A 12,173-nucleotide genomic window follows, 5' to 3' on the forward strand; every position below is an offset into this window, starting at 1 on the left:
TGGTTTATCTAAACCTTGCTGTCTACCTCTCCGACCTGTGGATCAATGTTGCCGTTTTTTTGGGGACCTCCACCGTGCGATCTGTATGAATGTGAACAGACTGACAGCTTCTCTGAGCCAGGCAAATGCATTTATCAGGGTCATTGTAATGGATATATCCAAAGAAATGGCAATATAATCCAAGGTAAAACAAACAAAAATGTAGATCGTTTTCTGTCATTTCAGCTGCTTGATGTGATTGTGTGATAGATTTAGTTGGCTGGCTAGCAAAGGAATAGAAGCTAGCCTGCATAGGTACAGTGCATTCGGAAAGTTTTCAGACCCCTTACTTTTTCCACATTTTGTTACATTACAGACTTATACTAAAATGGACGAAATAAAATAAAATCTATCTACACACAATGCCCCATAATGACAAAGCGATAACATATCGTTTTTATTAATAAAACAGATATTTTAAAAATACCTCATAATTCCCGGCTTCTCAAGCCTTATTGCTTAATTAATGGACTAAGTAATTTCAGATTTTCAATAGGTTCTGAGAACGATAAATGTCCCACCCCGCCGAAGTCAGCCACACCCATAGTATTCCACTCACTAGGTTTCCGTAGTTTAGTGGTTATCACGTTCGCCTTACACGCGAAAGGTCCCCGGTTCGAAACCGGGCTTAAACAAATTTGAACAAATTGGACAGTAAGCCTATTCACTAAGGGCTCGGTCCCAATTTTTTGAATTCATGGTTTTCCTTCGCACTTCTCAGTATTTGGTATTCAGACTTACCTTTTTTGTCGCGTAACGCATTCTGTATGTGTGGCTAGCTTGGGCGCTCTGAATATATTCCTGCTACGTGTGGTCTGAGGTCCATAATGATTCAAATAGTTTACCACTCCAGGGTAAGCCGACAAGAAACACAGCCCTTATTTTAAGTGTTTTTAAAATCCCCTGTGGGGAACATGAAGGGTGGAAAAATGATTGGAACCATTTTCCTGTTTGACCGCTAGTTTTTAATGGGTATTATGGCTCTTTCTGTGGTACTCACTTTGGGATATTATGTGAGGTAAACTTGTGGGCATTCCTAATATTTTCCACGACTTCCTCTTTTTGTATTGTAGTTTCAGTAGTGTAGTGGTTATCACGTTCGCCTCACACGCGAAAGGTCATATTCAATATTTCCCAATGCCCAGAGGCTAGCATTTGGTTTGAAACAGTTGTGGTTTATCTAAACCTTGCTGTCTACCTCTCCGACCTGTGGATCAATGTTGCCGTTTTTTTGGGGACCTCCACCGTGCGATCTGTATGAATGTGAACAGACTGACAGCTTCTCTGAGCCAGGCAAATGCATTTATCAGGGTCATTGTAATGGATATATCCAAAGAAATGGCAATATAATCCAAGGTAAAACAAACAAAAATGTAGATCGTTTTCTGTCATTTCAGCTGCTTGATGTGATTGTGTGATAGATTTAGTTGGCTGGCTAGCAAAGGAATAGAAGCTAGCCTGCATAGGTACAGTGCATTCGGAAAGTTTTCAGACCCCTTACTTTTTTCCACATTTTGTTACATTACAGACTTATACTAAAATGGACGAAATAAAATAAAATCTATCTACACACAATGCCCCATAATGACAAAGCGATAACATATCGTTTTTATTAATAAAACAAATATTTTAAAAATACCTCATAATTCCCGGCTTCTCAAGCCTTATTGCTTAATTAATGGACTAAGTAATTTCAGATTTTCAATAGGTTCTGAGAACGATAAATGTCCCACCCCGCCAAAGTCAGCCACACCCTTAGTATTCCACTCATTAGGTTTCCGTAGTGTAGTGGTTATCACGTTCGCCTCACACGCGAAAGGTCCCCGGTTCGAAACCGGGCGGAAACAAATTTGAACAAATTGGACAGTAAGCCTATTCACTAAGGGCTCGGTCCCAATTTTGGAATTCATGCTTTTCCTTCGCACTTCTCAGTATTTGGTATTCAGACTTACCTTTTTTGTCGCGTAACGCATTCTGCATGTGTGGCTAGCTTGGGCGCTCTGAATATATTCCTGCTACGTGTGGTCTGAGGTCCATAATGATTCAAATAGTTTACCACTCCAGGGTAAGCCGACAAGAAACACAGCCCTTATTTTAAGTGTTTTTAAAATCCCCTGTGGGGAACATGAAGGGTGGAAAAATGATTGGAACCATTTTCCTGTTTGACCGCTAGTTTTTAATGGGTATTATGGCTCTTTCTGTGGTACTCACTTTGGGATATTATGTGAGGTAAGTCTTGTGGGCATTCCTAATATTTTCCACGACTTCCTCTTTTTGTATTGTAGTTTCAGTAGTGTAGTGGTTATCACGTTCGCCTCACACGTGAAAGGTCATATTCAATATTTCCCAATGCCCAGAGGCTAGCATTTGGTTTGAAACAGTTGTGGTTTATCTAAACCTTGCTGTCTACCTCTCCGACCTGTGGATCAATGTTGCCGTTTTTTGGGGACCTCCACCGTGCGATCTGTATGAATGTGAACAGACTGACAGCTTCTCTGAGCCAGGCAAATGCATTTATCAGGGTCATTGTAATGGATATATCCAAAGAAATGGCAATATAATCCAAGGTAAAACAAACAAAAATGTAGATCGTTTTCTGTCATTTCAGCTGCTTGATGTGATTGTGTGATAGATTTAGTTGGCTGGCTAGCAAAGGAATAGAAGCTAGCCTGCATAGGTACAGTGCATTCGGAAAGTTTTCAGACCCCTTACTTTTTTCCACATTTTGTTACATTACAGACTTATACTAAAATGGATGAAATAAAATAAAATCTATCTACACACAATGCCCCATAATGACAAAGCGATAACATATCGTTTTTATTAATAAAACAAATATTTTAAAAATACCTCATAATTCCCGGCTTCTCAAGCCTTATTGCTTAATTAATGGACTAAGTAATTTCAGATTTTCAATAGGTTCTGAGAACGATAAATGTCCCACCCCGCCAAAGTCAGCCACACCCTTAGTATTCCACTCATTAGGTTTCCGTAGTGTAGTGGTTATCACGTTCGCCTCACACGCGAAAGGTCCCCGGTTCGAAACCGGGCGGAAACAAATTTGAACAAATTGGACAGTAAGCCTATTCACTAAGGGCTCGGTCCCAATTTTGGAATTCATGCTTTTCCTTCGCACTTCTCAGTATTTGGTATTCAGACTTACCTTTTTTGTCGCGTAACGCACTCTGCATGTGTGGCTAGCTTGGGCGCTCTGAATATATTCCTGCTACGTGTGGTCTGAGGTCCATAATGATTCAAATAGTTTACCACTCCAGGGTAAGCCGACAAGAAACACAGCCCTTATTTTAAGTGTTTTTAAAATCCCCTGTGGGGAACATGAAGGGTGGAAAAATGATTGGAACCATTTTCCTGTTTGACCGCTAGTTTTTAATGGGTATTATGGCTCTTTCTGTGGTACTCACTTTGGGATATTATGTGAGGTAAACTTGTGGGCATTCCTAATATTTTCCACGACTTCCTCTTTTTGTATTGTAGTTTCAGTAGTGTAGTGGTTATCACGTTCGCCTCACACGCGAAAGGTCATATTCAATATTTCCCAATGCCCAGAGGCTAGCATTTGGTTTGAAACAGTTGTGGTTTATCTAAACCTTGCTGTCTACCTCTCCGACCTGTGGATCAATGTTGCCGTTTTTTGGGGGACCTCCACCGTGCGATCTGTATGAATGTGAACAGACTGACAGCTTCTCTGAGCCAGGCAAATGCATTTATCAGGGTCATTGTAATGGATATATCCAAAGAAATGGCAATATAATCCAAGGTAAAACAAACAAAAATGTAGATCGTTTTCTGTCATTTCAGCTGCTTGATGTGATTGTGTGATAGATTTAGTTGGCTGGCTAGCAAAGGAATAGAAGCTAGCCTGCATAGGTACAGTGCATTCGGAAAGTTTTCAGACCCCTTACTTTTTTCCACATTTTGTTACATTACAGACTTATACTAAAATGGACGAAATAAAATAAAATCTATCTACACACAATGCCCCATAATGACAAAGCGATAACATATCGTTTTTATTAATAAAACAAATATTTTAAAAATACCTCATAATTCCCGGCTTCTCAAGCCTTATTGCTTAATTAATGGACTAAGTAATTTCAGATTTTCAATAGGTTCTGAGAACGATAAATGTCCCACCCCGCCAAAGTCAGCCACACCCTTAGTATTCCACTCATTAGGTTTCCGTAGTGTAGTGGTTATCACGTTCGCCTCACACGCGAAAGGTCCCCGGTTCGAAACCGGGCGGAAACAAATTTGAACAAATTGGACAGTAAGCCTATTCACTAAGGGCTCGGTCCCAATTTTTTGAATTCATGGTTTTCCTTCGCACTTCTCAGTATTTGGTATTCAGACTTACCTTTTTTGTCGCGTAACGCACTCTGCATGTGTGGCTAGCTTGGGCGCTCTGAATATATTCCTGCTACGTGTGGTCTGAGGTCCATAATGATTCAAATAGTTTACCACTCCAGGGTAAGCCGACAAGAAACACAGCCCTTATTTTAAGTGTTTTTAAAATCCCCTGTGGGGAACATGAAGGGTGGAAAAATGATTGGAACCATTTTCCTGTTTGACCGCTAGTTTTTAATGGGTATTATGGCTCTTTCTGTGGTACTCAATTTGGGATATTATGTGAGGGAGTCTTGTGGGCATTCCTAATATTTTCCACGACTTCCTCTTTTTGTATTGTAGTTTCAGTAGTGTAGTGGTTATCACGTTCGCCTCACACGCGAAAGGTCATATTCAATATTTCCCAATGCCCAGAGGCTAGCATTTGGTTTGAAACAGTTGTGGTTTATCTAAACCTTGCTGTCTACCTCTCCGACCTGTGGATCAATGTTGCCGTTTTTTGGGGACCTCCACCGTGCGATCTGTATGAATGTGAACAGACTGACAGCTTCTCTGAGCCAGGCAAATGCATTTATCAGGGTCATTGTAATGGATATATCCAAAGAAATGGCAATATAATCCAAGGTAAAACAAACAAAAATGTTGATCGTTTTCTGTCATTTCAGCTGCTTGATGTGATTGTGTGATAGATTTAGTTGGCTGGCTAGCAAAGGAATAGAAGCTAGCCTGCATAGGTACAGTGCATTCGGAAAGTTTTCAGACCCCTTACTTTTTTCCACATTTTGTTACATTACAGACTTATACTAAAATGGACGAAATAAAATAAAATCTATCTACACACAATGCCCCATAATGACAAAGCGATAACATATCGTTTTTATTAATAAAACAAATATTTTAAAAATACCTCATAATTCCCGGCTTCTCAAGCCTTATTGCTTAATTAATGGACTAAGTAATTTCAGATTTTCAATAGGTTCTGAGAACGATAAATGTCCCACCCCGCCAAAGTCAGCCACACCCTTAGTATTCCACTCATTAGGTTTCCGTAGTGTAGTGGTTATCACGTTCGCCTCACACGCGAAAGGTCCCCGGTTCGAAACCGGGCGGAAACAAATTTGAACAAATTGGACAGTAAGCCTATTCACTAAGGGCTCGGTCCCAATTTTGGAATTCATGCTTTTCCTTCGCACTTCTCAGTATTTGGTATTCAGACTTACCTTTTTTGTCGCGTAACGCACTCTGCATGTGTGGCTAGCTTGGGCGCTCTGAATATATTCCTGCTACGTGTGGTCTGAGGTCCATAATGATTCAAATAGTTTACCACTCCAGGGTAAGCCGACAAGAAACACAGCCCTTATTTTAAGTGTTTTTAAAATCCCCTGTGGGGAACATGAAGGGTGGAAAAATGATTGGAACCATTTTCCTGTTTGACCGCTAGTTTTTAATGGGTATTATGGCTCTTTCTGTGGTACTCACTTTGGGATATTATGTGAGGTAAACTTGTGGGCATTCCTAATATTTTCCACGACTTCCTCTTTTTGTATTGTAGTTTCAGTAGTGTAGTGGTTATCACGTTCGCCTCACACGCGAAAGGTCATATTCAATATTTCCCAATGCCCAGAGGCTAGCATTTGGTTTGAAACAGTTGTGGTTTATCTAAACCTTGCTGTCTACCTCTCCGACCTGTGGATCAATGTTGCCGTTTTTTGGGGACCTCCACCGTGCGATCTGTATGAATGTGAACAGACTGACAGCTTCTCTGAGCCAGGCAAATGCATTTATCAGGGTCATTGTAATGGATATATCCAAAGAAATGGCAATATAATCCAAGGTAAAACAAACAAAAATGTAGATCGTTTTCTGTCATTTCAGCTGCTTGATGTGATTGTGTGATAGATTTAGTTGGCTGGCTAGCAAAGGAATAGAAGCTAGCCTGCATAGGTACAGTGCATTCGGAAAGTTTTCAGACCCCTTACTTTTTTCCACATTTTGTTACATTACAGACTTATACTAAAATGGACGAAATAAAATAAAATCTATCTACACACAATGCCCCATAATGACAAAGCGATAACATATCGTTTTTATTAATAAAACAAATATTTTAAAAATACCTCATAATTCCCGGCTTCTCAAGCCTTATTGCTTAATTAATGGACTAAGTAATTTCAGATTTTCAATAGGTTCTGAGAACGATAAATGTCCCACCCCGCCAAAGTCAGCCACACCCTTAGTATTCCACTCATTAGGTTTCCGTAGTGTAGTGGTTATCACGTTCGCCTCACACGCGAAAGGTCCCCGGTTCGAAACCGGGCGGAAACAAATTTGAACAAATTGGACAGTAAGCCTATTCACTAAGGGCTCGGTCCCAATTTCGGAATTCATGCTTTTCCTTCGCACTTCTCAGTATTTGGTATTCAGACTTACCTTTTTTAGTCGCGTAACGTACTCTGCATGTGTGGCTATCTTGGGCGATCTGAATATATTCCTGCTACGTGTGGTCTGAGGTCCATAATGATTCAAATAGTTTACCACTCCAGGGTAAGCCGACAAGAAACACAGCCCTTATTTTAAGTGTTTTTAAAATCCCCTGTGGGGAACATGAAGGGTGGAAAAATGATTGGAACCATTTTCCTGTTTGACCGCTAGTTTTTAATGGGTATTATGGCTCTTTCTGTGGTACTCACTTTGGGATATTATGTGAGGTAAACTTGTGGGCATTCCTAATATTTTCCACGACTTTCTTTTTTGTATTGTAGTTTCAGTAGTGTAGTGGTTATCACGTTCGCCTCACACGTGAAAGGTCATATTCAATATTTCCCAATGCCCAGAGGCTAGCATTTGGTTTGAAACAGTTGTGGTTTATCTAAACCTTGCTGTCTACCTCTCCGACCTGTGGATCAATGTTGCCGTTTTTTGGGGACCTCCACCGTGCGATCTGTATGAATGTGAACAGACTGACAGCTTCTCTGAGCCAGGCAAATGCATTTATCAGGGTCATTGTAATGGATATATCCAAAGAAATGGCAATATAATCCAAGGTAAAACAAACAAAAATGTAGATCGTTTTCTGTCATTTCAGCTGCTTGATGTGATTGTGTGATAGATTTAGTTGGCTGGCTAGCAAAGGAATAGAAGCTAGCCTGCATAGGTACAGTGCATTCGGAAAGGTTTCAGACCCCTTACTTTTTTCCACATTTTGTTACATTACAGACTTATACTAAAATGGACGAAATAAAATAAAATCTATCTACACACAATGCCCCATAATGACAAAGCGATAACATATCGTTTTTATTAATAAAACAAATATTTTAAAAATACCTCATAATTCCCGGCTTCTCAAGCCTTATTGCTTAATTAATGGACTAAGTAATTTCAGATCTTCAATAGGTTCTGAGAACGATAAATGTCCCACCCCGCCAAAGTCAGCCACACCCTTAGTATTCCACTCATTAGGTTTCCGTAGTGTAGTGGTTATCACGTTCGCCTCACACGCGAAAGGTCCCCGGTTCGAGACCGGGCGGAAACAAATTTGAACAAATTGGACAGTAAGCCTATTCACTAAGGGCTCGGTCCCAATTTTGGAATTCATGCTTTTCCTTCGCACTTCTCAGTATTTGGTATTCAGACTTACCTTTTTTGTCGCGTAACGCATTCTGCATGTGTGGCTAGCTTGGGTGCTCTGAATATATTCCTGCTACGTGTGGTCTGAGGTCCATAATGATTCAAATAGTTTACCACTCCAGGGTAAGCCGACAAGAAACACAGCCCTTATTTTAAGTGTTTTTAAAATCCCCTGTGGGGAACATGAAGGGTGGAAAAATGATTGGAACCATTTTCCTGTTTGACCGCTAGTTTTTAATGGGTATTATGGCTCTTTCTGTGGTACTCACTTTGGGATATTATGTGAGGTAAACTTGTGGGCATTCCTAATATTTTCCACGACTTCCTCTTTTTGTATTGTAGTTTCAGTAGTGTAGTGGTTATCACGTTCGCCTCACACGCGAAAGGTCATATTCAATATTTCCCAATGCCCAGAGGCTAGCATTTGGTTTGAAACAGTTGTGGTTTATCTAAACCTTGCTGTCTACCTCTCCGACCTGTGGATCAATGTTGCCGTTTTTTTGGGGACCTCCACCGTGCGATCTGTATGAATGTGAACAGACTGACAGCTTCTCTGAGCCAGGCAAATGCATTTATCAGGGTCATTGTAATGGATATATCCAAAGAAATGGCAATATAATCCAAGGTAAAACAAACAAAAATGTAGATCGTTTTCTGTCATTTCAGCTGCTTGATGTGATTGTGTGATAGATTTAGTTGGCTGGCTAGCAAAGGAATAGAAGCTAGCCTGCATAGGTACAGTGCATTCGGAAAGTTTTCAGACCCCTTACTTTTTTCCACATTTTGTTACATTACAGACTTATACTAAAATGGACGAAATAAAATAAAATCTATCTACACACAATGCCCCATAATGACAAAGCGATAACATATCGTTTTTATTAATAAAACAAATATTTTAAAAATACCTCATAATTCCCGGCTTCTCAAGCCTTATTGCTTAATTAATGGACTAAGTAATTTCAGATCTTCAATAGGTTCTGAGAATGATAAATGTCCCACCCCGCCAAAGTCAGCCACACCCTTAGTATTCCACTCATTAGGTTTCTGTAGTGTAGTGGTTATCACGTTCGCCTCACACGCGAAAGGTCCCCGGTTCGAAACCGGGCGGAAACAAATTTGAACAAATTGGACAGTAAGCCTATTCACTAAGGGCTCGGTCCCAATTTCGGAATTCATGCTTTTCCTTCGCACTTCTCAGTATTTGGTATTCAGACTTACCTTTTTTGTCGCGTAACGCCACTCTGCATGTGTGGCTATCTTGGGTGCTCTTAAAATATTCCTGCTCCGTGTGGTCTGAGGTCCATAATGATTAAAATAGTTTACCACTCCAGGGTAAGCCGACAAGAAACACAGCCCTTATTTTAAGTGTTTTTAAAATCCCCTGTGGGGAACATGAAGGGTGGAAAAATGATTGGAACCATTTTCCTGTTTGACCGCTAGTTTTTAATGGGTATTATGGCTCTTTCTGTGGTACTCACTTTGGGATATTATGTGAGGTAAACTTGTGGGCATTCCTAATATTTTCCACGACTTCCTCTTTTTGTATTGTAGTTTCAGTAGTGTAGTGGTTATCACGTTCGCCTCACACGTGAAAGGTCATATTCAATATTTCCCAATGCCCAGAGGCTAGCATTTGGTTTGAAACAGTTGTGGTTTATCTAAACCTTGCTGTCTACCTCTCCGACCTGTGGATCAATGTTGCCGTTTTTTTGGGGACCTCCACCGTGCGATCTGTATGAATGTGAACAGACTGACAGCTTCTCTGAGCCAGGCAAATGCATTTATCAGGGTCATTGTAATGAATATATCCAAAGAAATGGCAATATAATCCAAGGTAAAACAAACAAAAATGTAGATCGTTTTCTGTCATTACAGCTGCTTGATGTGATTGTGTGATAGATTTAGTTGGCTGGCTAGCAAAGGAATAGAAGCTAGCCTGCATAGGTACAGTGCATTGGGAAAGTTTTCAGACCCCTTACTTTATTCCACATTTTGTTACATTACAGACTTATACTAAAATGGACGAAATAAAATAAAATCAATCTACACACAATGCCCCATAATGACAAAGCGATAACATATCGTTTTTATTAATAAAACAAATATTAAATACCTCATAATTCCCGGCTTCTCAAGCCTTATTGCTTAATTAATGGACTAAGTCATTTCAGATTTTCATTTGGTTCTGAGAACGATAAATGTCCCACCCCGCCAAAGTCAGCCACACCCTTAGTATTCCACTCATTAGGTTTCCGTAGTGTAGTGGTTATCACGTTCTCCTCACACGTGGAAAGGTCCCCGGTTCGAGACCGGGCGGAAACAAATTTGAACAAATTGGACAGTAAGCCTATTCACTAAGGGCTCTGTCCCAATTTTGGAATTCATGCTTTTCCTTCGCACTTCTCAGTATTTGGTATTCAGACTTACCTTTTTAGTCGCGTAACGTACTCTGCATGTGTGGCTATCTTGGGTGCTCTGAAAATATTCCTGCTACGTGTGGTCTGAGGTCCATAATGATTCAAATAGTTTACCACTCCAGGGTAAGCCGACAAGAAACACAGCCCTTATTTTAAGTGTTTTTAAAATCCCCTGTGGGGAACATGAAGGGTGGAAAAATGATTGGAACCATTTTCCTGTTTGACCGCTAGTTTTTAATGGGTATTATGGCTCTTTCTGTGGTACTCACTTTGGGATATTATGTGAGGTAAACTTGTGGGCATTCCTAATATTTTCCACGACTTCCTCTTTTTGTATTGTAGTGTCAGTAGTGTAGTGGTTATCACGTTCACCTCACACGCGAAAGGTCCCCGGTTCGAAACCGGGCGGAAACAAATTTGAACAAATTGGACAGTAAGCCTATTCACTAAGGGCTCGGTCCCAATTTTGGAATTCATGCTTTTCCTTCGCACTTCTCAGTATTTGGTATTCAGACTTACCTTTTTTAGTCGCGTAACGTACTCTGCATGTGTGGCTATCTTGGGTGCTCTGAAAATATTCCTGCTACGTGTGGTCTGAGGTCCATAATGATTCAAATAGTTTACCACTCCAGGGTAAGCCGACAAGAAACACAGCCCTTATTTTAAGTGTTTTTAAAATCCCAAATAGTTTACCACTCCAGGGTTGACAAGAAACACAGCCCTTATTTTAAGCGTAAAATCCCGGGAACATGAAGGGTGGAAAAATGATTGGAACCATTTTCCTGTTTGACCGCTAGTTTTTAATGGGTATTATGGCTCTTTCTGTGGTACTCACTTTGGGATATTATGTGAGGTAAACTTGTGGGCATTCCTAATATTTTCCACGACTTCCTCTTTTTGTATTGTAGTTTCAGTAGTGTAGTGGTTATCACGTTCGCCTCACACGCGAAAGGTCATATTCAATATTTCCCAATACCCAGAGGCTAGCATTTGGTTTGAAACAGTTGTGGTTTATCTAAACCTTGCTGTCTACCTCTCCGACCTGTGGATCAATGTTGCCGTTTTTTTGGGGACCTCCACCGTGCGATCTGTATGAATGTGAACAGACTGACAGCTTCTCTGAGCCAGGCAAATGCATTTATCAGGGTCATTGTAATGGATATATCCAAAGAAATGGCAATATAATCCAAGGTAAGACAAACAAAAATGTTGATCGTTTTCTGTCATTTCAGCTGCTTGATGTGATTGTGTGATAGATTTAGTTGGCTGGCTAGCAAAGGAATAGAAGCTAGCCTGCATAGGTACAGTGCATTCGGAAAGTTTTCAGACCCCTTACTTTTTTCCACATTTTGTTATTGTTGTTATTTTAAATTGGTAGAAATAAAATAAAATTTTCTAGGTTATACCCCATAATGACCAGCAATAATTATCGTTTTTTAATAAAACAAATATTTTAATCAACACTGCTAATAGCCAGCTCGCCCCCGAATAGTAGCACTGTAGAAACTATTACATTTTCAACGGTTCTGAGACTTGATTAGTGTAGTGTCAACAACGCAGCCACTGCCAGCTAGCCTACTTCAGCAGTACTGTATCATTTTAATCATTTTAGTCAATAAGATTCTTGCTACAGAAGATTAACTATCTGAACATTCGAGACGTGTAGTCCACTTGTCATTCCAATCTCCTTGCATTAGCGTAGCCTCTTCTGTAGCCTGT

At 40.2% G+C, this 12,173-nt stretch overlaps 8 non-coding genes across 8 annotated transcripts; all 8 read left to right on the forward strand.

The window, feature by feature from the left end:
- The first annotated feature begins 1,813 nt into the window (after nucleotides 1-1,813).
- trnav-cac (transfer RNA valine (anticodon CAC)) lies at nucleotides 1,814-1,886 on the forward strand. The gene has a single exon. It is a non-coding gene; the product is annotated as a tRNA-Val (tRNA).
- A 1,138-nt stretch (nucleotides 1,887-3,024) lies between these two features.
- On the forward strand, nucleotides 3,025-3,097 carry trnav-cac (transfer RNA valine (anticodon CAC)). Its single transcript has one exon. It is a non-coding gene; the product is annotated as a tRNA-Val (tRNA).
- Nucleotides 3,098-4,235: 1,138 nt separating this feature from the next.
- On the forward strand, nucleotides 4,236-4,308 carry trnav-cac (transfer RNA valine (anticodon CAC)). Its single transcript has one exon. It is a non-coding gene; the product is annotated as a tRNA-Val (tRNA).
- Nucleotides 4,309-5,446: 1,138 nt separating this feature from the next.
- On the forward strand, nucleotides 5,447-5,519 carry trnav-cac (transfer RNA valine (anticodon CAC)). The gene has a single exon. It is a non-coding gene; the product is annotated as a tRNA-Val (tRNA).
- A 1,137-nt stretch (nucleotides 5,520-6,656) lies between these two features.
- On the forward strand, nucleotides 6,657-6,729 carry trnav-cac (transfer RNA valine (anticodon CAC)). The gene has a single exon. It is a non-coding gene; the product is annotated as a tRNA-Val (tRNA).
- A 1,137-nt stretch (nucleotides 6,730-7,866) lies between these two features.
- trnav-cac (transfer RNA valine (anticodon CAC)) lies at nucleotides 7,867-7,939 on the forward strand. Its single transcript has one exon. It is a non-coding gene; the product is annotated as a tRNA-Val (tRNA).
- A 1,138-nt stretch (nucleotides 7,940-9,077) lies between these two features.
- trnav-cac (transfer RNA valine (anticodon CAC)) lies at nucleotides 9,078-9,150 on the forward strand. Its single transcript has one exon. It is a non-coding gene; the product is annotated as a tRNA-Val (tRNA).
- Nucleotides 9,151-10,285: 1,135 nt separating this feature from the next.
- trnav-cac (transfer RNA valine (anticodon CAC)) lies at nucleotides 10,286-10,359 on the forward strand. The gene has a single exon. It is a non-coding gene; the product is annotated as a tRNA-Val (tRNA).
- Nucleotides 10,360-12,173: the final 1,814 nt, after the last annotated feature.

This window comes from Oncorhynchus keta, chromosome 23, assembly GCF_023373465.1.
Source record: "Oncorhynchus keta strain PuntledgeMale-10-30-2019 chromosome 23, Oket_V2, whole genome shotgun sequence".
Lineage (NCBI taxonomy): Eukaryota > Metazoa > Chordata > Actinopteri > Salmoniformes > Salmonidae > Oncorhynchus > Oncorhynchus keta.